This window comes from Pelophylax lessonae (genome assembly GCF_965119305.1).
Source record: "Pelophylax lessonae genome assembly, chromosome: 13".
In the NCBI taxonomy this organism is placed as follows: domain Eukaryota; kingdom Metazoa; phylum Chordata; class Amphibia; order Anura; family Ranidae; genus Pelophylax; species Pelophylax lessonae.
The window spans coordinates 51,566,085-51,591,385 of NC_138780.1; the positions used below are offsets into that span (position 1 = coordinate 51,566,085).

The 25,301-nt window shown below is 47.2% G+C and overlaps 1 protein-coding gene across 1 annotated transcript in view; it reads left to right on the forward strand.

The window, feature by feature from the left end:
- Positions 1-25,301, forward strand: part of PALS1 (protein associated with LIN7 1, MAGUK p55 family member) — a 239,688-nt gene that overhangs the window by 144,330 nt on the left and 70,057 nt on the right. The gene's annotated exons all lie outside the window — the stretch shown is intronic.

Consider the following 25,301-nt stretch of genomic DNA (forward strand, 5'->3'; position numbering starts at 1 on the left):
AGAGCTTTTAGTCTTTCCCTCTCAAGGACCATGCCATGAGATGTAACTGCGCTGGGCATGGATGCAGCACTGGACCCTGAGATAGAAGGTCCGACCTGAATGGCAGGGGAACAGGATCCCGAAAGCTCAGTTGGAGCAGCAGAGGAAACCAGGGCCTCCTTGGCCAAAACGGAAGAATTGCTATGATTTCTACCCTCTCTCTCCTGAGTCTCTGCAGGAACTTGAATATCACTGGGACCGGGGGAAAAGCATATGCTTTGTGGAACTTCCAGTGGTCCGTCAGAGCATCTACCCCGTAGGCTTGGGGGTAACGCCATCTCGAGTAGAATTTCGTCAGTTTGGCATTGTTTGGAGAGGCAAACAGGTCTACTTCCGGAAGAATCCCCAGAGAGATGACCCACTTGAAGGTTTCTGGATGAAGAGACCATTCGTTGTTGTCTAGATTGGTTCTTGACAGAAAATCTGCCTGAACGTTCTGGACTCCTGGAAGATAAGCAGCTGATAGATTGGCAAGATTCCGTTGGGCCCATGCCATGATCGGTTTCACTTCTTCCAGAAGGGAGGAACTGCGGGTGCCCCCTTGCCTCTTGATATATGCGACTGCCGTCGTATTGTCTAGCCGTAGAAGGACCGAGGACCCTTTCACCAAGTGACGGAAAGCCATGATGGCACGAAAAGCTGCCCGAAGCTCCAGGACATTTGAGACCAACCCGAGGGTGGGAAAGTCCCACCTGCCCTGGGCCACCTCTGACAGGCAGTGCGCACCCCAGCCCGTCTGGCTGGCATCCGATGTCACAACGATCCAAGGAACGGGAACGATCGAATGACAATTCAGGAGATTTTCCCGTTGTAGCCACCAAGACAGACTCGCCCTCATAGAGGATGTTATCCGTACAGGAGTGTCTGGATTCCCAGAGCTCCATTGGCGGAGGAAACCGATTTGAAAGGGCCTCATCCTCCACTGTGCCCACTTGACCATGGGGGCCGTGGAGACCATGGTCCCTATTATTTTCAGACACTGTGATGCCCGAAGATAAGGAGTTGACATTGCCGGTTGTATTCTGCTGCGGATCACCGGAATCTTCTCCACTGGAAGAGAGATGGTGCCTCTGGAGGTGTTGAAGAGTGCCCCCAGGAAGATCAAGGATTTTGACGGATCCAGATGGCTTTTCTCCAGATTCAAGAGCCACCCGAATTCTTGAAGGGTGGAGATTACCTGAGATCTGTGTTGCAGAATCTGTGCTTGGTCTTGAGAAAGAAGAAGCAGATCGTCTAAGTAGTGAAACAGTCGGATCCCTTTCGATCTGATCAGAGCTACAATAGCCAGTAAGACCTTTGAAAAGACTCGAGGTGAGGTGGTAAGCCCGAAAGGGAGACAGGTAAACTGGAGATGCACTTGACCCACGGCAAAGCGAAGAAACTTTTGTAGTTCTGCTGCCACTGGGACATGGAAATAGGCATCTTTTAGATCTATGGAGATCATCCAATCTTCTGGTTGCACCACTTGGCGGATAGTGAAGAGTGTCTCCATCCTGAACCTCTCTTTCTTTATGAAAGAGTTCAGATGAGTCAGGTCTATGACCGGTCTCCAAGAACCGTTTTTCTTTAGCACCATGAATAGAGGTGAATAAAGGCCTTGAAACCTTTCTTCGGCCGGAACTGGGATGACAGCACCTTGAGAGATCAGGGAATCTACGTATGACAGAAGAATTGACTTCTTTTCTTCCACGCGAGGTAGAGCCGTAGGGATGAACCGCAGAATTGGAGTTTCTTCGAAAGACCAAACGTGACCATGAGACACAGTCTTGACGGTCCACTGGTCCGTAATCGAGGCTGCCCAAACGTGCGCAAACTGACGTAGACGAGCGCCTACTCGCAACGCTTGAGCAGGCCTGATATCAAAAAGACTTTGTGGTCTCCCGACCACTAGAAGGTGTTCCCTTGTTGAACTTCTGACCTGTAGGTTGAGATCTTTTCCAATTCTTTCTGAACTCACGTCCAGGCCTGTAAGATCGAGCTTCTCTGGATCGATCCGAACTTGGTTTGTGCTGAAACCTTCTGCGGTCAAACAAACGGCGATCCTGAGGGAGGAAACCTGATTTACCACCAGTGGCACGGGTAATGGCACTGTCCAGCTTGTTGCCAAAAAGGGACGCACCCTCAAACGGAATCCTGCACCAGGTTTGTTTGGAAGCAGGATCGGCCAGCCAGGGACGTAACCATAAAGCACGTTTGGCCGTGACAGAAGAGAGCATGACCCGCGCCACCAGGCGAATGATATCAATGGAAGCCTCTCCCAAAAAGGCCGTTGCTAACCTTAGTTCATACACAGCCGAGCTTCTGGCTGCTTCTTCTGAGACACCTTTCAGTGTGGTCTCCACGTTATCTACCCAAGCCTCCATAGCTTTGGATGTGGCTGCAAGGGCTAGGGCTGGCTTGCAGGTCATACCAGCTAACAGATAGATCTTTTTGAGATCCGTATCAATTCGTCTATCCAGACCATCTTTAAATGAGACGGAATCTTCCAAAGGTAGGGTAACGTGTTTGACTAGCCTCATCAAGGCTGCGTCTATTGTAGGTGCAGAATCAAGATGCTTCACTTTGTCGGTCTTAAAAGGATATAACCTGGAAAATTTGGACGATAAGGAATTCTTTCTTTCAACTCCATGCCATTCGTCTGTAATGATTTCCCCCAGCTCATTCAGAAAAGGGAAATGATCCCGTTCTTTCTTGAGATGTTTAAAGTATTTCTTCTGTTTTGCTGGGGAGTCTGCTGGCTCTTCCCATTTTAACGCCTCTTTTACCGCTCTTACTAGCGGAGAGATCATGGCAAAATCAAAACCTGAACTTTGGTCTTCTAGGTCATCCTCACTTTCAGAGGAATCCGAGAAGCGACTCGGCTGGGAAGTGCCTGGCTCTACGTCTTCCCTCTGAGGGAGAACTGGAGTATCAGTTGTATGCCCAGACAGCCGGTTGGAATCCCAATCCCTTAAGGATTCTTGCACGATCCGCCTGACCAGGGTTTCCACTGGTGGATCTGGGACTTGTTTTTCCTTGATTGCCCGAGAATAGCAGGCATCACACAAGGATCTATCCTTCAGGGACTACAGCCCTACAACCCCAGCAAGATTTGTGTGCGGGGCGGTCAGCATGTCGGGAAGACCGGCTTGGACAATCATCATGGCGCCTAGACCTAGATCTGGATCTATGGTGCCTGGATTTGGATGATGCATGGTGATGGCCTGAAGGTGATCTATCCTTTGATCCCGATGCAGGACGTTGGTCAGACCTAAAAGGGCTGAAAACAAAGGAAAGAAAAGCTCAGGCTACAGTAAGCCAGCTGGCAGACAAGCGAGAGTTAAAAGCTAAAGCTCACCTGTTGCGCAGGGACTGGCCACCGGGGGGCGGTGAGGCATCCATTGCAAATCACAGCGAGATAACCTGCAATAGGAAGGATGTAAGAACTCAATCTTACCTTCCCATAGCCGCCTTTCCCCTCCCCCATTCAAGCAGGACTGACCCAGCACAGGACTTACCAAACACAGGCAGAGACACAGCGTGGGGAGGCCGCCGCAAAAGCCCACAGACATCCCAAGAATGACAGCTCCATCAGCTGTTTAAATTTCCCGGGAGCCGTAAAGCCACGCCCCCCCCGACGCCACCGCGTCATGGAGGACCGGAAGTGGCGTGCGCACATGCGCAGACCACTTAGGAACCAAGCCTCGCAATGAACACCCAACTGGGAATCAGGAGGCAGGGGGAGGAGCCGAGAGCGACGGCCTGGAACGCAGGAGCGCTCCAGCCGCCATACTAACCAGGAAGCAAAACGATATAAAGTATAAAGTAAGCAATACATTACCACCAATACCGACAGAAGGACCTGGAACGCTCCTCAACCGGAGACTAGCGTGTGCGTCAGGGCATAAGGGCCTCCCGCTAGTAGCAAGGACGTTTGGCCAAGCGATGCAGCCCACCTCTCATTCAGGATTTATGGCATCTTCCGGCATCATTTCAAATTTCCCGGGTCCACCCAGTAGTACTGAGATTGCTGGACTAAGGTAGAAAGGCATCATCCAGGAAAGCCACACGCCACCAGGTATGTAAGAAAACGCATCCTATAAGGTAAGACTTCTCTTGCGGAAGGAGGACAAAAAAGGAACACGGCTCCTGTCTTGGAGCAAAAATTTATGGGAGTGGGGTCCTGTAGGGTAGGAGAGGAGGCGGAGCCTACCCATACGTGTGCTGCCATGGAGTCTGTCAGGAAAGTCTGCTGCTTCAGTGTTCTTAGATCTTTTTCTCAGAGGGTACTATGGCATACTGAAGTATAACTACAAGCATTTCATAAGTGTCAAAGGCTTGCTTTTATTGACCAGTACATTAAAGTGATTATAAAGTCTTGTATTCTCTATCGTCCATTGACAGACGCAGCTCCATGTCTTCTTACACCGGTGGGTTATTTTCCTCCCATTAGGAATAGGACACTAGGCAGGTCCCTGCAAGCTTTACTACGCCTATGGGGCTGTCCCTGCAGGCATAACCCCACACACTTTCTGCCTAGTTTAGGAGTAGGACATAGTTCCCTGCTGGGACTTCGCTCCTAGCTATATAAAAGGGAATTTTTGTTTATATGTAATTTTTATTTACTAGTTTAGAGTTCCTGGAGCACTACAAGCAACAGCTGGCTGGGTTTCGGACTGGATAATCTAGATCCTTAAGCGAGCATGAGCAGGTTATAGTCCAGCACTAGGCCTCGCACGACAGAGCCCCGATTGATTGGGACGAGCCTGCGTGTGGATCGTCTCGCTAGGACGTGACGACCTGGAATGCCCTGAGTCGCAATGCACCCCCTGGCTGGCAGCACCCCCATCCCAGGTGGGAGGTGGTCTGCTCGGAGAGGCGCCCACCTGGTACTGTGGTATGGTGAGTAATGCTGTCCTCCCAATCCTCTGGCGGTCTAGGGGTGGACGTGGACCCTCTCCTGGGAATGGTCATACCCTCAGGTGATCCCTCGGTTCCCTCTTGGACATACCAGCCCCCCCCCCCGTTATTCCTCCCCCTTTCCCCTAGTAGGTTCTTACCTGGGGGGGGGGGGGGGAGGGCAGCAATATTGCGGCCACTGCGGCGTTCCTGCACTGGGGGAGGGAGGTGTGACTGTCCTGGTGGGGTCTTTTGTTAAGGGCCTTCCGATGCCACGTGTCCTGGACCCCCCATCGGAGGTCTGGGAGGCCGCATGGCGCGACCGTAGGAGGGCTGCCATTTTGCCGAAGATTCACGCTCATTATTTTCCATTGACAATGTATGGGCAGCCATTTTCTATTAGTTCCCCATAGGAATGCATGGGGCTGCCATTTTCTTGTAGTCCAGGTCGCTGGACAGGCAGCAGGCTTGGCACATTTAATCTAGCAATGACCCAGGCATTTTTCTTCTATTCTTTTTCTTGTGTCAGATCGTTTTTACTTTCTGTTTCACAGAACGTTCCAGCAAGCCTCCTGAGCGGTTGGGTAATGTTTTGGGGTCCCCTGTAGGATTTCCTTACTCACTCTAACAGATTGTACTGGATTGGGATTTGTGATACCGCTGATGCGGCGGTGGGATCGCGATTTTGCAATCTTTTTAAAGTGACACTGCATTATTTTATATCAGTGAAATATTGAGTCCCAGGACAATGTTTCACCTACAGAGCCCTCAGTGCGGCTGCGGGACCCCCTGGGTCGCAGTCTCTGTCTGCTTTTACAGGCGCATTCAACTAGGGCGCTGAGTGCCTCTTGGGCTTTTCGCCATCAGGCGTCAGTGATGCAAGTTTGCAAGGCGGCAACTTGGTCGTCAGTGTACACGTTCACAAAATTCTACCAGGTAGATGTGTTCTAATGCCTCTTTTGGCCGCAAGGTTTTGCAGGCTGCTGTTTAAAAGAGAACCTTTTTTTTTGTTACATATAGTTACATAGTAGGTGAGGTTGAATAAAGACAATAGTCCATCTAGTTCAACCTGTGTAGGTGTGTGTGGCTGTAATCATCTCACATACCCCTGAATGTTCTGATCCTTGAGATGTAAGTCTAAGAGTCTTTTGAAAGCCACCATACTACCCGCAGAAACCACCTCTTGTGGTAGAGAATTCCACAATCTTGTTGCCCTAACAGTAAAGAACCCCCCGCGTTGCCTGAGGTTAAAACGCTTCTCCTCTAATCGCATTGTATGCCCTCGAGTCCTCATGCAATCCCTTCGAATGAACAGCTTTTTTTCTAAGCTGGGATCCCCATTAAGATATTTATAAATTGCTATCATGTCCCCCCTCAGACGTCTCTTCTCCAGGGAGAATAAATCGAGCGATTGTAGACGCTCTTCATAGTCAAGGTCCTCCAATCCCCTAATTAGTTTAGTTGCCCTTCTCTGGACTCTCTCCAGCTCCAACACATCCCTCCTGAGGACTGGCGACCAGAACTGGACGGAATACTCCAGATGCGGTCGGACCAGAGTTTTATAAAGTGGAAGGATTATAGTCTTATCTCTGGAATGCATCCCTTTCTTTATGCATGCTAATGTTCTGCTGGCTTTGGCAGCTGCCGCTTGACATTGCATGCTGTTTCCTAATCTATCATCAACCAAGACTCCCAGATCCTTCTCCATTTTTGATTCCCCAAGGGCTCCCCTCCTAACGTGTATTGTGTTTTTATGTTTTTAGTCCCCAAGTGCAAAACCTTACACTTCTCCACGTTAAACCTCATTTGCCATGTCGTTGCCCACTCCGTTATTTTGTCCAGGTCATTCTGTAGGATATCTGCTTCATGTTGTGAAGTTATTGCCCTGCCCAATTTTGTGTCATCTGCAAAAACTGATATCGAACTACTGATCCCGACCTCAATGTTGTTTATGAATAAATTGAACAAGGTTGGTCCCAAGACTGAGCCTTGGGGGACCCCGCTTACCACCTCAGACCAGTCTGAGTATGCGCTGTTTATTACTACCCTTTGGACACGCCTTTTTAGCCAGTTCCGTATCCAAGAGCAAACCCTGCTATGGATACCTGCAGACCTTATTTTATAAATTAAGCGTTTGTGGGGAACTGTATCAAACGCCTTAGCGAAATCCAAGTACACCACATCCACTGGTCTCCCCCTATCTAGCTCCCAGCTCACCTCCTCGTAGAATGTTAGGAGATTGGTTTGACAAGAACGCCCATTTGTAAACCCGTGCTGATTACTGCTGATGATGTTGTTGTCTTTAGCAAACTCTACGATCTAGTCCCTTATCATCCCCTCCAGAAGTTTACATACTACTGATGTCAAACTGACAGGCCTATAATTTCCCGGGATATGCCTCTGGCCCTTTTTGAATATTGGAATCACGTTAGCTTTCTTCCAATCCCCTGGTACATCTCCTGTCCTAATACTGTCAGCAAAGATCAGGAACAGTGATCTCGATATAACTTTACTGAGTTCCTTGAGTACTCTCGGATGTACGCCATCCGGTCCTGGTGATTTGTTTGTGTTAAGTTTATCCAGCCTTTCCCTGATTTCCCCCTCTGTTAGCCATAGTGGCAAGTCCTGTGTATTACTACTAACCATACAGTCATGGTCAGTGTACCCCTCCTTTTCCTGTGTAAAGACTGACGAGAAAAAAGCATTCAGCACGGTTGCTTTTTCAGTGTCCTCGGTAACCATCCTCCCATCTTTGTTAATTATGTGTGCAATATGCTCTGCCTTAGTTTTTTTGCTGTTGATATATTTAAAGAATTTCTTTGGGTTTTTTTTTTTTTCTCTTTAAGGGTGTATTTTTTCTTGGTGAGCTCCAGTTGTTCCTGGTTGAGCTCCATGTTACCTAGTTGGCTAAGTTTAGCCTTGTGGGGAAGTACATTCTATTTTGGTGTTGCTTTTTTCCCACCACTCAAGCAAATACTGCTTTGGGACGTCCCAATGGTCTAAGAAGATATGGAGCTGCGTCTCTCAATGAACGATCGAGAAAACTGTATTTTTGTACCTACTGTACAATCCTTTTCTGTAAAGTCCATTGACAGACGCAGCACCCGCCCCTTTACTTATGAATGAAATGGGGTTTTTGTCTTCTAAACACCGCTTGCAACGAAACTGGAAGCTGTAGTAGAGTTTGTGGGGTTATGCCTGCAGGAACAGCACCATAGGCGTGGTAAAGCTTTTCCTGCCTAGTGTCCTATTCCTGATGGGAGGAGCATAACCCAATGGTCTAAGAAGCTATGGGGCTGCGTCTGTCAATGGACTTCAGAGAAAAGGATTTTACAGGAAGTACAAAAATCTATTTTCTCTATCGCTCATTGACAGACGTAGTCCTCGGTGATACAGCACCTTCGGGTTATGTTGCCTCCACAGGAGCAGGACTAGACAGGAAATAAAAATGCTCTGGCCACACCCCAGGGGCAGTCCCCGAGGGTATATCCTCTCTCTCTCCGCCACAGCAAATCAGTTTTTTTCTGTCTAGTCAGGAGTAAGGACCTAGATACCTTGCTGGGATCTTCGGTCCTGGCAGGATTTTTTTCTTAAAAAGATTTTTTAGACAGCTTTTTTCTCCAGTGTTCCTGTGAGATCTTCAAGCAAGAAAGCTGAACTGGGCGACGGGCTGGATGTTGAGATCCGGTAGTCACCCCAGTTCAGCCTACAAGCGCGTGCAGGCCATAGCTCCGCGCTGGGTCGGCCGCGACATAGTCCCACTGGAGGGACTGACCCCGCGAGTTAAACGTCTCGCTGAAACGCCAAGGACCATGAGTCACGGCGTCCGTATTGGTCGACAGCCCTCCCGCCCCGGTGGAGAGGGGTACTGTCAGGAGTTGGTGCCCGCCTTGTTCCGGTATGGTGAGTAGTATGTTCCCCCTTTTCCCCTGACGGGTCTTGTGGTGAACGCGGGCCCCTCTCTGTATGGTAAGTATGAGTTCCCCTCTATCCTATAACATGGCACAGATCCCCCTACTTTGAGTGTGATTTTATGTGCAAAAAGCCAGGAGGCTTGGTTTGGGAGCTGACAATCTAATTGTAAACATGTTAAAAAGATTGTAATTAGTGGCAGTATGGGTATCTTACTGTGATAATATAAGTATCCTACCAGTCAGTAGCCACGGACATGTAGACTGCTTTCCTAGTCAAGTCTCCAGCGATAGCAGGCCTTCCGAACGGCCATGCGGTCCGCCAGGGCCGGTACCGCCGACCAGGCTAAATCCCCATGTAGAGAAGGTGTTGTGATGCTCTGCAGTCACGCCGCTATTCGGTACTAACCGCCGCCATTGTTTGCTAGATCGCACGAGGCCGCCATTTTGGCGTAGCCTCGTGTCTCCAGCATGGGGGCGGCCATGTTTGAGGTGATCCAAACACCTCGTGGAGCTAGGGGAGGCGCCGGAAGGCGTGCAGAGGGGCGGAGCCGCCTCCTTTCTTCCTGGGCAGCCAGCCAAAAGACTTCCTGTTTGTGAACACAGCGCTGTAACCTGTTGCAGTGAACTCTGAGCATCAAGTGGTGAGCCTGGGGGTCTATCTCTCTCTCTCTCTCGATCGATAGGGATCCCTAGCAGGTAACACTGAGGGGCTTTTGTGGCGCTGGGGGTCTGAAAAAAAAAAAAAATTTTTTATTTAAATTTGAATTGTATTTTCCGGGAAATTACTGGAATAATCATGGACCCTGCCACACAAATACCCCCACCTGTTTCCCTCGAGGGGGCCACGGGACCCGCCGGTGCACAGAGTATGGATGCATTTACAGCAGTTTTGGAGTCTTTGGTGGCTCGGGTGGAGGCAGCCTGTCAGGGACGGGGGTCAAGAAAGCGACCCCCGCCTACCCCTATATTATCTGACACCTCTGACTCAGATTCAGAGATGGTCACTGCAGCTGCAGGTCCCTCTGCAAGGGCTGTTATCTCAGGTAAAGCTCCCTCAGACAGTGAGGAGGACGTTCTTTCTCCCGCTATAATTCAGGAAGAAGCATTGGTGGACGCACTAGTTGTGGCGGTGCGGGAAACCTTAAGACTTGAGGTTTCACCGGCAGAGGCAACTGAAACAGAGATTCCCTTTGGTACTAACAAGCCCATTAAAACGGTGAAGGTTTTTCCTGTACCCAAGTGTTTTGGTAATAAAATTAAAGGAGAATGGGAGCATTCTAAGCGTACCTTTACTATTTCCAAGCGTATTGCTAGACGCTATCCGTTTGAGGAATCCCTCATTAAGAAATGGACGGTACCACCAGTGGTGGATCCACCTATTTCCAGGCTGAATAAAGCCACGGTTATCCCAGTGGAGGACACTTCGTCCTTTAAGGATCCGGTGGATCGAAAGATGGAAGCGGAGTCCCGCACTATCTTCTCCCTGATAGGGTCAGCATTTAGACCAGTAATTGTTATTGGTCTAGTTTCCCAGACACTAACGGAATGGGCGAGAGTGGTACGCCAAGACCTAAGGGGAAAAGATATCCCCCAGGGAACATCTGATTTGATGGAACAGATTATACAAGGGCTACAGTTTGTCTGTGACGCAGCCTTGGATGCTACCCCCCTATTAGGGCATGCATCTATGTCAGCGGTAATCCTCAGACGTGTGCTGTGGTTAAAATGCTGGTCAGCTGACCTAGGTTCCAAAAAGACCTTGACGAATCTCCCCTTTCAGGGGAATCGCCTATTTGGGGCCACCCTAGATGAAATTATTAAGGACGCCACTGGGGGCAAGAGCACTTTCTTGCCACAGGCTGCTAAAGCTAAGGGACCTCGCAACAAGCGAGGACCTTTCTTTACCGCCCATAAAGGGTTCGTACGCCCGGCTGGAACAAGCGGGAAAGGCAAGACTCCTCCAGGAGGGTTCAAGAAAGGCTGGTCGGACAAACAGAGGACCGACTCAGCCAAACCCGAAGCAAAGGATTACACAGCCTGAAGGTGCGCCCCCACCCGGTTTGAGGGTGGGGGGACGTTTTCACCGGTATTCAGGACATTAGATCGAGCATCGACTACTACTACCGGTGCGATTCTTCCCTTCCAACATTTAAGTACTACAGGGAGCGGTAGTCACCGTTCCCTGAATAGATCTTTTCCTTTACCTTTTCCTAAGATTAGTCTCTATTCCCCACAGGAATCGGATCTGGTTGACCAGACAGACCAAGAAGCCTCTAGCCGGGTGACTTCGGTCCCTGAGGTTCAACCAGAAAAGATCACCGTTCCTGATAGGAATCAGGTGTCGGATAAATGTGTGGGAACAGAAAACGACCAGACTTTGTCGGATGGTCGGGGCCAGATAGCTCTAGGGACGCCTGGTTCAGATCTCGTCAGTGCCAGTGGTCCTAGAAATTCTAGGCTGGCCTCGTCAAGCCGGCCTGGCCGACTTGGACTTGCTAGTCGCGGACGTTCCGTGGGAACTGCGTCTCAGGGAGTATCTGCGGTCTCGAGGACCAATCTACCATTGTGCTTTACAGTCACTGGTTTTAATGGCCTGGCCATTGAGACCCAAGTACTGAAGGACAGAGGGTTGTCAGCTTCAGTCATTCCTACCCTTATTAAAGCAAGGAAAGCGACTTCCAGCAGAGTCTATTATCACACATGGAAGACTTATATCGCGTGGTGCGAATCGTTAGGATTTCCTCCACGTACCTATTCGGTGACTAGAATATTGGCCTTTTTGCAAAAGGGGTTGAGCAGAAGCTAGCCTTGAGCACCATCAAGGGTCAAGTTTCAGCATTAGCAATTTTCTTTCAGAAACTTTTAGCTACCAAGTCCTTGGTGCGGAACTTCATCCAGGGGGTGCGGCACCTTGCTCCACCAGTCCGCGCGCCCTTACCGCCCTGGGATCTTAATTTGGTTTTGTCGGTTCTACAGAAACCTCCGTTTGAAAACATCAGGGAGATTCCCTTGCTTACTTTATCCCAGAAGGTGGCCTTCTTGGTGGCTATCACTTCTGCACGCAGGGTGTCAGAACTGGCTGCTTTATCATGCCAGTCCCCATACTTGGTGATTCATAGGGATAAGGTAGTACTCCATCCTAAGCCATCCTTTCTTCCTAAGGTGGTTTCAGATTTTCATCTGAATGAAGATATTGTACTACCTTCCTTGTGTCCTCAGCCCAATCATCATCGGGAACATGCGTTGCATTCCTTGGATGTTGTTCGGGCAATCAGGGTATACCTGAAGGCTACGGAATCGTTCCGTAAGACGGATTCACTTTTTGTGATCACGGATGGCCCCAGAAAGGGGTTGCCTGCATCTGCCGCGACTATTGCCAAAAGGATTAGACAGACGGTGGTACAGGCTTATTCTATTAAGGGTCAGAGTCCTCCGTTCCCTGTTAGGGCGCACTCCACTCGAGCGCTCAGTACTTCCTGGTCCTTTCGCCATCAGGCGTCAGTGGTCCAGGTATGTAAGGCGGCCACCTGGTCGTCGGTACATACCTTTACAAAATTTTATAAAATTGATGTGATGGCATCGGCGGATGCCTCTTTTGGCCGAAAAGTGCTGCAGGCCGCAATTTGAGGAGACCGGTGGTCTACCTCGAGGGTTTTTTTCTGTTGAAAATTTTTTTTGTTGAGTCTCATCATTAAGGATGAGCATTGTAAACTTCTAGTTGGCACCGGTTGGGCCTTCTAGATTTGGATTTGATTTCCATTTTCCCATCCCTCATTTGTGATACTGCTCCGGGACTTCCCGAAGGTGCTGTATCACCGAGGACTACGTCTGTCAATGAGCGATAGAGAAAAATGGATTTTTGTAAAATCTTACCGTAAAATCCTTTTCTCTTAGCTCATTGACAGACGTAGTACCCGCCCCTCTGTTTTTGAGTTGGGTTGGGTTAAATTCTCTAAGCACTGCTCTTGTGACATAACTGATTTGCTGTGGCGGAGAGAGAGAGGATATACCCTCGGGGACTGCCCCTTGGGTTTGGCCAGAGCATTTTTATTTCCTGTCTAGTCCTGCTCCTGTGGAGGCAACATAACCCGAAGGTGCTGTATCACCGAGGACTACGTCTGTCAATGAGCTAAGAGAAAAGGATTTTACGGTAAGATTTTACAAAAATCCATTTCTTTCCTATAAAAATAACAAACATGTTATACTTGGCTAGATAAAAATAAAGGTGTTCCTGCGAGCAAACAAGAACAGGCACTCTTTTAGAAACTTCAGTGAGCACAGCACTCTCCCAAAGGTGTAGGTAAAATAAATAAATAGTGCTGTGCAATTAAAGTGCTCCAAAAGGATATATGTATAAATTCGTAAAATGTATGTGAAAACTGGATAATTAATATAAATGACAATAATTAAAAATAACAGGGTGATAAAACTTATGTGAGTAAATATATGAATAATTAAATGTAATATAAGTGACAATTAACGCAATTATTAGAGTGATAAAAGCATGCAAAAAGTGATAAAAAAAATAGTGAATAAATATATAAAAAATCAATAAATAGATGTAATGAGTCCAAGTAATTCAAAAAAACATCTAGTAAACAATATTCACTCATATAAAGTGACTGTAGTGCAGCGTAGTGTACCAAAAAAGGGTACACTGCGCTGAGACCAAGCTTAACTGCTAGGTCACTGGAGCTAAGGTGTGGACCCATTCACATAGTGTTGAGGTGAAGGCACGATTCACCATGGAGAATTCGTTTGGATACACTTTTTGTCTCTCTTTTGACTATGTTTTTGATCACATTTCACTTGGAAGTTTATTATTTAAAAGATCACAAAAGAGATCGCTTTTAGCACTACAGTCACATTATATGAGTGAATATTGTTTACTAGATTGTTTTGAATTACTTGGACTTACAGTAAACCCCCGCTCCATCGCGGTTCAGTTTTTGCGGTCCCGGTATATTGCGTTTTTTTTTTTGTAATGTTATTTTACTATATAAATCATTAAAAATGAAATATGGTTGTGTTTTCCATAGCTCTTGCTATGTCTCTCAGTATCTTTTATGTGTTTAAATGAGTTTCTATTGTTTTAAAAGTGTGTTTTAAAGACCTTAAAATGCTTTTACACGTACAGTGACAGTAAAAAAAAAAACATGCCTACAATGCATTTTAATAGGGTTTTTCTATTTCGCGGATTTTCACTTTTCGCGGCTGGGTTCGGAACGTAACCCCCGCAATGGAGGGGGGTTTACTGTATTACATCTATTTATTGATTTTTTTTTTTTATTCACTATTTTTTGATCACTTTTTGCATGCTTTTATCACCCTGATAATTGCATTAATTGTCACTTATATTACATTTAATTAATTATTCATATATTTATTTACTCACAAGTTTTATCACCCTGTTATTTTTGATTATTGTCATTTATATTAATTATCCAGTTTTCACATACATTTTACGTATTTATGCATATATCCTTTTGGAGCACTTTAATTGCGCGGCACTATTTATTTATGTTCTACTTACCTGATCTGTTGCAGTGAATTTGCACAGAGCAGCCCTGACCCTCCTCCTCCTCCTCGGGTCCCTCTTCTGTGATTCTGGCCCCTCCCTTCTGTTCAGTGCCCCCACAGCAGGCAGCTTGCTATGGAAGCACCCAAGCCGAGTCACAGCTCCCTGTGTCAGTTCAGACACAGGGCCTCGACCCTCCCTCTCCTGATTGGCTAGCTGACTTGGATTGACAGCAGCGGCAGCCAATGGCATTGCTGTTGTGTCTCAGCCAATCAGGAGGGAGAATCTTGGACAGCTGAGACAATTGTGGACATCACTATATAGAAAGGAGGCTCAGGTAGGTGTTAGGGGGGCTGCTGCACACAGAAGGTTTTTTATTTTATTGCCTAGAATGCATTAGGATAAAAAAACTTCCGACTTTACATTTCCTTTAGGTTTATGCAGAGTCATGAAGAGTGTTGACCCTTCTTTTTCAAGACCTCTGCAATTAGCCCTAGCATACTGTAATCAACTTCTGGGCCACATCCTGACTGATGGCAGCCCATTCTTGCATAATCAATGCTTGAAGTATGTCAGAACTTGTGGGGGGGTTGTTCATCCACCTCTTGAGGGTTGACCACAAGTTCTCAATTGGATTAAGGTCTGGGAAGTTTCCTTACCATGCACCCAAAATTTCAATGTTTTGTTTCCCAAGCCACTTAGTTATCACTTTTGCCTTATGACAAGGTACTCCATCATGCTGAAAAAGGCATTGTTCATCACCAAACTGTTTTTTGATGGTTGGGAGAAGTTGCTCTCGGAGGATGTGTTTGTACCATTCTTTATTTATGGCTGTATTTTTAGGCAAAATTGTGAGTGAGCCCACTCCCTTGGCTGGGACCCAACCCCACACATGAATGGTCTCAGGATGCTTTACTGTTGGCATGACACAGGACTGATGGTTGTGCTCACCTTTTTCTTCTCCTGACAAGGTTTTTTCCAGATACCCCAAACAATCAGAAAAGGGATTCATCAAAGAAAAAGACTTTACCCCAGTCCTCAGCAGTCCAATCCCTGTACCTTTTGCAGAATATCAGTCTGTTCTTGATAATTTTCCTAGAGGGAAGTGGCTTTTTTGCTGCCCTTCTTTACAGCAGGCCATCCTCCAAATGTCTACGCCTAACTGTGCATGCAGATGCACTCTCACATGCCTGCTGCCATTCCTGAGCAAGCTCTACACTGGTAGTGCTCCGATCCCGCTGCTGAATCAACTGTAGGAGACAATCCTGGCACTTGCTGGACTTTTTTAGGTGCCCTGAAGCCTTCTTCACAAATGCAGTGGGAATGTTTTTATGGGATTAAGTTCATTTTCATGACAAGATGGACTTTGCAATTAATTGCAGTTCATCTGATCACTCTTCATAACATTCTGCAGTATATCCAAATTGACATACAAACTGAGGCAGCAGACTGTGAAAATTAATATTTCTCTTTCGTTCATTAATGGACACAGCTCCTTCTCTTCCTGACCGTTGGGTTATGCTGCCCCCTTCAGGAGTAGGACACTAGGCAGGAAAAAGCTTGACTACGCTTATGGGGCAGTCCTAGGGGGTATACTCCCACTCTCAACTATAGGCATTCAGTTTTTTTCTGCCTAGTCAGGAGTTTCATTGGAGTTGGCGGCGTTATCTTGTCGTTTACCTTACCTGGTGGGTTCACAGGGAAAAGGTGGTTCTTCGTCCCTGTCCGTCGTTCCTTCCAAAGGTCATCTCTGATTTCCATTTGAATGAAGACATTGTGTTGCCTTATTTGTGTCCCAGCCCTAAACATCCTAAGTAGATTGCCTTGCATTCCCTGGATGTGGTTTGGGCAATCCGGTTGTACATGGCAGCAACAGAGTCTTTTAGGAAGTCAGACTCACTATTTGTACTTACGGATGGACCTTGAAAAGGATTAGCTGTTTCTGCTGCAACAATTTCCTAAACAAAAGCTTTGACTCTCTCCTCAAAGTCGCTCTTGCTCAATTGAGCTCAGTCATGCAACCGTTGGTGTCTATGGCTGCTTGCCATACTCTTGTGTTCTGGGCTAAGCACATGGTGCACAACCCCATATTGATGCTGATGGATCCCTCAAATGGAGCTTCTCCCTGTAGCTTTGCCCTACTGTGTAGATGTTTTGGCTGGCTCCCTGTATTAAAAATGCTTGTGTAGAGCTCATGTCTGAAGATGCGCAAAATCCTCTGGCTGCAAAATTGGTCTGCAAGTTTAAGAAAGGATTCTGTTTGACAGGGAGCTACTCTTTTGGTGGGTCACTAGACCGCTAAAGGAAAAAGGTTTTTTACCTAATGCACTCTTTGCATTAAGGTAAAGAAAACTTTCAAAATCTGCCCCCCCCAACCCACCCTTAACCACTGGGCACTTAAACACCCTTCCTAACCAGACTAATTTTCAGCTTTCAGTGCTCTCACATTTTGGTTTTTTTATTTTTTGCGCTATAAATGAGAATTTTGTTAAAAAAAAAAATGCATTTTTCTTTGTTTCAGTTTACAATTTTGCAAATTCAGTAATTTTTCTTCATAAATTTTGGCCAAAGTTATACTGCTACATAATATCTTTGGTAAAAATAACCCAAAATGTATATATTATTTGGTCTTTTGTGAATGTTATAGAGTGTACAAGCCATGGTGTCAATCATTCAAAATTGATCACACCTGATGTACTGACGGTCTCATTTCTTGAGACACTAACAAGCCAGGAAAATACAAATACCCCCCAAATGACCCCTTTTTAGGAAGTAGACCTCTCAAGATATTTAGTAAGAGGTATGGTGAGTTTTTTGAAGTTGTCATTTTTTTCCCACAGTTCTTTGCAAAATTAAGATTTTTTTTCTTCACAAAATTGTCTTATTACTAAGTTATTTTTTTAGAAAAAAACTTGTCGTTTTTTTCTAAAAGTTGTTGGAAAATGTGAAAAGTAAATGAAAATGCATTCTCTCCATCTTTCATTGACGGACACAGTCTCTGTTCTTCATATTAGTAGGATAATACTGCCCCCTACAGGCATAGGACACTAGGTAGAAAAAGTTCTGGCTATGCCTATGGGCAATCCCGGAGGGTATACCCTCTCCCCCTGCTATAGGATGTCAGTTTTTAATCTGCCAATCAGGAGTAAGGACCTAGTTCCTTGCTGGGATCTCTGGTCCTGGCAAAAGTTTTTTTTTTTTTTTTTTTCTAGATAGGTTTTTCTAGTTAGCTTTTCTCCCTATTTTTTTTCTGTGAGGTCTACTAGCAACTAAGCCAGATCTGGGTTACAGGCTGGATATATAGATCCAGTGGTCACCCCAGCCAGCCAGCGAATGTGCACAGACCCCAGCTCTGCGCTAGGTCGTCTGCGACATAGGCCCATTGAACTAGGACTTGCCCCGCGAGTTAATCATCTCGCCAGGTTGCATATAACCGGGTCTAGGCCCGAGTCCCAGCATTCCTATTAGCTCTGTCCTGTCACGCACCCCCCCCCCCCCACCTACCTGTCCCCCCCCCCCCTCACTACTGGGGCTATGGGATGTTCGTAACTACTCCCCGGAGCTGGGACCGAGCTTCAGGCCGACGGGGGGGGGGTTGGGGGTTGTGCCACCGGCGACAGCGATCGTGCGGGGGGGGGGGGGTTTACCTATCACTCCCAGGGCCCCCTTCCTATCGATCCCATCCAGGAGGCTGGGGGATCCCCTCGAGGGCCCTTAGTTGCTCCGCAGGCCGTTCTGGGCCCCCATTTTCTTGTACCCCATGTGCTCTGCAAGATTCGGTGGCCGTGTTGGTACACCCAGCGGCCATTTTGCGGTGAATTTCTATTGAGAATCACTGGCGGCAATGTTCTGGGAGTCCCTAGAGGCATTTTTTCTGGTGGTGGAGCCCCTCCCTATACCCTAGTGCTGACACTCAGATCTTTCTGTTATGATCAAAATCGCTGCAGACACGTGCTGTGCAGACATTCTGGGCCTTCCTGGTGCATCTTTGGTGGGGGTGGTGAGTCTGGGGGGGGGGGTCTCTCTCTGCTGGTTGTCTTCAGTGCGCTCAGCCTGACCTCTTGGGGACGCTGTAGTGCGGTGGGACGTTCTTAAAAAAGAAAAAACTTTTTTTTTTTTTTTTTTTTTACTTTTGCTGATGGGTTCCCCTGGTGCAACATGGACCCTACAGAACACGTGTCCCCACCTAACCCCCTCTAGGAGGCCACAGGGCCCTCCAGATCCCAGCTATCCATAGATGCACTTCTGGTGGTCCTCCCCGGGTGGAGGTTGCCTTTAAAGGGCGTGGTGCCAAAAAACGCCCTCTGCCTACCCCTGCCTCATCTGACGTTTCAGATTTTGAATCTGATTTAGCCACCGCAGACGTGGGTCTCCCTGCCGGGTCTACTGCTGGGGGGCATATCCCATCTCACTGTGACCTTATCTACCTGTGAGGATGACATCTCTACCTCCGCCACCGCGCAAGAATAGGCACTGGTGAACACACTGGTTGTATCTGTGTGTGAGACCCTCAAAATGGAGGACGCGACTGAGGCACAGGTTACGTTTGGCACTCACAAGCCATCCAGAGCTGCAAAGGTTTTTCCCTTTCCCGCGTATTTTAACAGCATGGTCAAAAAAGAATGGGACCGCCCAAAGCGTTCTCCTGGGGTGCCAAACAGGTTGCTAGACACTACCCCTTTAAGGAGTCCCTTTATAAAAAAGTAGACCTACAATGTGCCACCTACAATGGACCTTTCCGGTCTCAAGACTGAATAAAGCTACCATGATCCCAGTGAAGGATATACCCCGTCCTTTTAAGTATCCGGCAGTTAGAAAGGCGGAGTCTGTGGCCCACAATATGTACTTCCTTGCCGGGTCTCCACTCAGACTGGTGTTTACGGTTGCCCTTGTCTCGCAAACCTTGACTGAATGGGCTAAGTTGCTATGCCGTGGCCTGGAGGGGAAACAACTCCCCCCCTGCCTTTGCGAAACTGCTGGACCAGTTGGTACAGGGGCTGCAATATGTTTGCGATGCCGCGCTGGATGCTGCTCCCATTTTGGGCAGACTGTCGGTTTTGGCAGTGGTCCTCCGGCGTATAGTGCTAGTCTGCGGATCAGACCTCAAAGAAGGCCTTGACTGATCTACCTTTTCAAGGAGATCTTCTGTTTGGGGCTACCCTGGATGACATTATCAAAGGTCTTACAAGGGTTAAGAATACCTTTCTCCCACAGGCTAACAAGGGTAAGGACCCGCGTCGCAGACGGGGCCCCTTCCTTTTTAGCACACAAGTTTTTTTTCGTCCCTCAGGGTCAGTTAATAAGGCAAAGTCTTTCAAGGCCCCCTCGGGTGGTTCCAAGCGACCCTGGTCTGGCAAACAAAAAGGTCCCTTTGGCCTAAAGGTGCGCCCTCACCCACATCTGGGGTGGGGGAATGTCTTTGTTAGTTCCCGAACCAGTGGCTATCCCGGATACAAGACAAATGGGTACATAAGGTCATACGGTCCGGGTACAAGATCGAGTTTTGATCCGTCCCAATGGTAAGGTTCTTCCCTTCCAATGTGAGACTGTCCCCAGATCGCCTACAGGCTCTCTTTGGGACGGTACAGGACATGGTACAACAGGGAGTAATAGTTCCAGTTCCGTGTGCGGAAAGTTTTTCAGGGCTTTTATTCAAACCTGTTTATGGTCCCCAGGAAGGACGGCAAGGTGCGTCCAATCCTGAACCTAAAGGCACTGAATTTCTTTGAGCGAGTTCAAAAATTCAAGATGGAAGCAGTTCGCACAGTGGTGGCTTCCCTACAAAAGGGGGATTTCCTTGCCTCCATAGACATTAAAGATGCCTACCTTCACATCCCAATATGTGCGGGACACTAACGGTTTCTGCGCTTTGCCATGAGAGAGGATCACTATCAGTTTGTGCATTACTCTTTGGTCTCGCCTCTGCTCCTTGGGTCTTCACAAAGGTGTTGGCTCAGGTCCTGGTGTTATGACAGCGGGGGATATCGGCCCTGGGTTACCTGGACGATCTGCTTCTCCGTGCAGAGTCTCCCACAGTGCTGGTGACAAATTTGGAGATCACCATGAGAACTCTGGAGGGGTTTGGGTGGATTCTGAAACTTCAGAAGTCGTCCCTGGTCCCTTCCATGAGACTGCACTATCTGGGCCTGAATTTGGACTCGTCCTCAGCCAGGGTGTTTCTTCCTCCGGAAAAACTCTACAAACTCTGGACTGCAGTTCGGCTGTTGCTGTACAGCAAATGGTCATCCCTTTGGACCTGTTTGAGAGTTCTGGGACTGATGGTGTCGTTCTTCGAGGCGGTCTCCTTCGCTCATTTCCACACAAGAATTCTCCAAAAGGAAATCCTTCTCAAATGAAACAAGAATCCATATTCCCTGGACAATCAGATCCAGCTGAGCCAGGTGACCAGGGAGTCCCTGATCTGGTGGCTTCGGTCCCCGATGCTCAAACAAGGGAAATCCTTCCTTCCTATATATTGGACAATTGTCACTATGGAAGCCAGTCTGTCCGGGTGGGGATGAGTTCTCGGCAGGTTTTCTGCTCAAGGAGTCTGGTCCCTGGAAGAATCTAGGTTTCCGATCAATATTCTGGAGCTGAGAGCGATCAGGCTTTGCCTAGTCCACTGGACCAAGTACCTTCAGGGTTGTCCAGTGCGCATTCAGTCAGACAATGCCACGGCTGTGGCTTATGTCATTCACCAAGGGGGCACCAAAAGTGTCCTTGGAAGTGGCCAGCATGCTCCGATGGGCGGAACATTTTGTTCCAGCTCTCACCGCTGTTCACATTCCAGGAGTGGAAAAATGGCAGGCGTATTACCTCAGTCGACAGACCTTGGATCAAGGGGAATTGTCTCTCCATCTGGAGGTATTCCAGCAGTTGTGCCTTCATTGGGGTTCTCCCGATGTAGATCTGTTGGCATCTCGGATCAACAGAAAAGTGCAAAGGTTTGTGGCTTGCTCCCGGGACCCTCTGGCAGATGCTACAGACGCGCTGGTGGCCCCACGGGGTTAGTATCAGCTGATGTATGCCTTACCTCCTCAAGTTGCTGCCAAGATGACTGCAGGATCGAGGCGGAAGGGATTCTGGTCATTCTTATGGCTCCACACTGGCCTCACCGAGCTTGGTACGCCAACCTGGTCAGGCTAGTCGCAGACGCTCCTTGGAGACTTCCTCTCAGGGAGGATCTACTGTCTCAAGGGCTAATCTTTTATCCTGCTATTCAGTTGCTGGCTTTGACAGCTTGGCTGTTGAAAGCCAAGTGCGGAAGGACAGGGGATTGTCTGCTTCAGTGATTCCCACTCTGCTTAAAGCGACGAAAGTGACTTCTAGGAAGATCTATCATTGTACATGGAAGTCGTATATTGCGTGGTGTGAGTTGGGGTTCCCTCTCGGACTCTTATACGGTGGCTCGGATCTTGGCTTTTCTTCAACGGGGAAGGTTCCGTGACAATGCCAAGGGTCATCTGATCTGGAAAGCTGCAAAATGAGCCCATTCTGGCTCTATTGATACTGTAGAAACTTTATAGATGAAAAAAGAATCTTGAAAAATGTATGAAAAGGATTTGCTTCTTTCAGAGAAGAGATTTCTGAGAACACTAGCAAAAAACTGAATCCTGCTAGGAGTGGGAAAGGTTTTAATAGGTTGTCCTTACAGTTTTTGTCTTCCTGCGTCCAATATCCTGAAGCAGGGCTGCTGTTAGAAATCGCGGGGCCCCATACAGACTACCTGGCAGGGCCCCCCCCCCCCCCAAGAAAATATTAAAGATATATTTAGCTAAAATTACAACAAAATCACTATTAGCAGACACAAATACAACATAACTCACATAATTCCTGCTAAATCTAAAAGAAAAAACTATGTTAATAAATCTAAAAGAAAAAACTATGTTAATAAATAAAAATGAAGATGAGATACAGGCTGGGCAGTTGGAGCTCAGGGATCAGAGAGACAGAGGAACAAAGTTATAGATAAACTCAGGAGCAGAGCAAACATTAGAGCCAGTGCAGGGAGGGGGCCCACACAGGGAGGGGAATTAGTTACATAGTTATATATTTAGTGAGGTTGAAAAAAGACATAAGTCCATCCAGTTCAACCTATGATGTGTGTGTGTGTGTGTGTGTGTTTGCTTTTAACCGTACATTGTATACCCCTGTATGTTGTGGTCTTTAAGGTGTCCATCCAATAGTTTTTTGAAACTATCAATGCTTCCCGCTGATACGACTGCTTGTGGAAGAGAATTCCACATCCTTACCGCTCTTACAGGGAAGAACCCCTTACGCACTTTAAGGTTAAACCGCCTTTCCTCAAGTTTTAGTGAGTGGCCACGTGTCTTATTGTATCTCCTTTCTCTGAATAGTTTGTTCCTTATGCTAGGGTCGCCAGTACAGTATTTGTACATTGATATATCCCCCCTCAATCGTCTCTTCTCCAGAGAGAATAGGTTCAGTGCTTGTAGTCTTTCCTCATAGCTGATGTCCTCCATTCCCCTAATTATTTTTGTTGCCCTTCTCTGGACTTTGTACAGTTCCAGCACATCCTTCCTGAGGACCGGTGCCCAGAACTGGACAGCATACTCCAGATGTGGCCGGACCAGAGTCTTGTAGAGTGGAAGAATAATCTCTTTATTTCTGGAGTGAATCCCCTTTTTTATACAACCCAGTATTCTGTTGGCTTTGCTTGCGGCGGCTTGGCATTGCATGCCACTGCCAAGCCTGTTGTCTACCAGTACCCCCAGGTCCCTTTCCATCCTAGACTCACCCAGAGGTTCCCCCCTAGTGAGTAGCTTGCTTTCTGGTTTCTGGCCCCCAAGTGCATTACTTTACATTTTTCTACATTAAATCTCATCTGCCATGTAGTTGCCCACCCCGTTATTTTGTTCAGGTCTGCTTGCAAGATTTCCACATCCTGCATAGAAAATATTGGCATGCCTAATTTAGTATCATCTGCAAATACTGTGATTGTACTAGATATCCCCTCCTCTAGATCATTTATGAATAAATTAAACAGGATTGGTCCCAGGACAGAACCCTTGGGGACCCCACTTTCCACACCCGCCCAATCCGAGTACTCCCCATTAATCACCACCCTCTGTACTCTCCCCTGGAGCCAGTTCTCTATCCAGGTACTCACCTTATGGTCCATACCTACCTTCCTTAGTTTGTACAGTAAGCGTTTGTGGGGAACGGTGTCAAAGGCCTTTGCAAAGTCCAGATACACCACATCCACAGGCTTACCTTTATCTAAGTGGCAGCTCACTTCATCGTAGAAGGTTAATAGATTGGTTTGGCACGAACGATTTTTCATGAATCCATGCTGATTACTACTTATAATACCGTTTTCATTACTGAAGTCTTGTATGTGGTCCCTTATTATCCCCTCCAAAATTTTGCAGACTACTGATGTTAGGCTGACCGGCCTATAGTTACCCGGGATATATCTCGGCCCCTTTTTAAATATTGGTACCACGTTGGCTTTTTTCCAATCAGCTGGCACCATACCCGTCTGTAAACTATCCTTAAAGATCAAGAATAATGGTCTGGCAATCACCTGGCTGAGCTCATTAAGAACCCTTGGGTGCAAGCCATCCGGTCCCGGGGATTTATTTATGTTAAGTTTCTCTAGTTTAGCTCTAAGTCTATCCTCTGTTAGCCATGGCAGCACTTCCTGAGGTGTATTATTTAGTTCGGCCTTACAAGCGGGGTTTGTGTAGCCCCCCGATTCCTTTGTGAAGACTGGAGAAAAGAAATTATTTAACACTTCCGCCTTTTCTCTGTCCTCTGTGGCCATTTTTCCTTTATCATCTTTTATGGGGCCAATGTGCTCTGGCCTCGCTTTCCTACTGTTTATATACTTAAAGAACTTCTTGGGGTTCTTTTTACTCTCCTCCGCTATATGTCTCTCGTGTTCTATTTTAGCCGCCCTGATTTCGTCTTTACATTTCTTATTACACTCTTTGTAGTGCTTAAATGCTGCCAATGACCCCTCAGTCTTGTATTTTTTTAAGGCCTTTTCTTTAGCTCTAATATACATTTTTATGTTGGAGTTTAGCCACCCAGGGTTTAGTTTTGCTCTTTTAAATTTATTTCCCTGTGGAATGCACTGGCCCACCCCCTTGTTAAGTATGCTCTTGAAGCACTCCCATTTTTCCTCCGTGTTCTTTGTTCCCAGGGTTCTATCCCATTTGATATTTTCTAGCAGCGAGCGCAGTTTGGGGAAATTGGCTCTTTTGAAATTCAGTGTCCTTATATTACCCTTGTGTTTCCTATTACTGTAATTGATACTGAAACCAATTGACCTATGGTCACTGTTCCCTAAGTTGTCCCGTATTTCTATATCTGTGAGCAGGTCTGTATTGTTGGTAATCAGTAGGTCAAGTACCGCATTGTTTCTTGTCGGTGCATTCACCATCTGACCCATGAAATTGTCCTGCAAAACATTTAGGAACTGCCGAGCCTTGGCTGAATGCGCGGTTCCTTCTGCCCAGTCTATATCAGGATAATTAAAGTCCCCCATTATAATGACATTTCCCATCCTTGCGGCCAATCCTATCTGTAACATGAGGTCCGCCTCACCCTCCTCCCTCTGGTTGGGGGGCCTATAGCATACGCCCAATATTACCTTCCCCACCGTGCCTTTCCTTTGAAGCTCTACCCATAGGGATTCTGCCTCGTCCATAGCTCCATTATTAATATCATCCCTCATATTTACCTGTATACTGTTCTTAATATACAAACATACCCCTCCCTCTTTTTTACCCTCTCTATCTCTGCGATAAAGGGAATACCCCTGAATGGTCGCCATCCAGTCATGAGAGCTGTCAAACCAAGTCTCAGTTATCCCCACAAAATCTAAGTCCTCCTCAAACATCAGCAGCTCCAGCTCTCCCATCTTGTTGGCCAGGCTTCTGGCATTGGTATACAAGCCTCGTAATTTTGACCGGTTACATTTATCC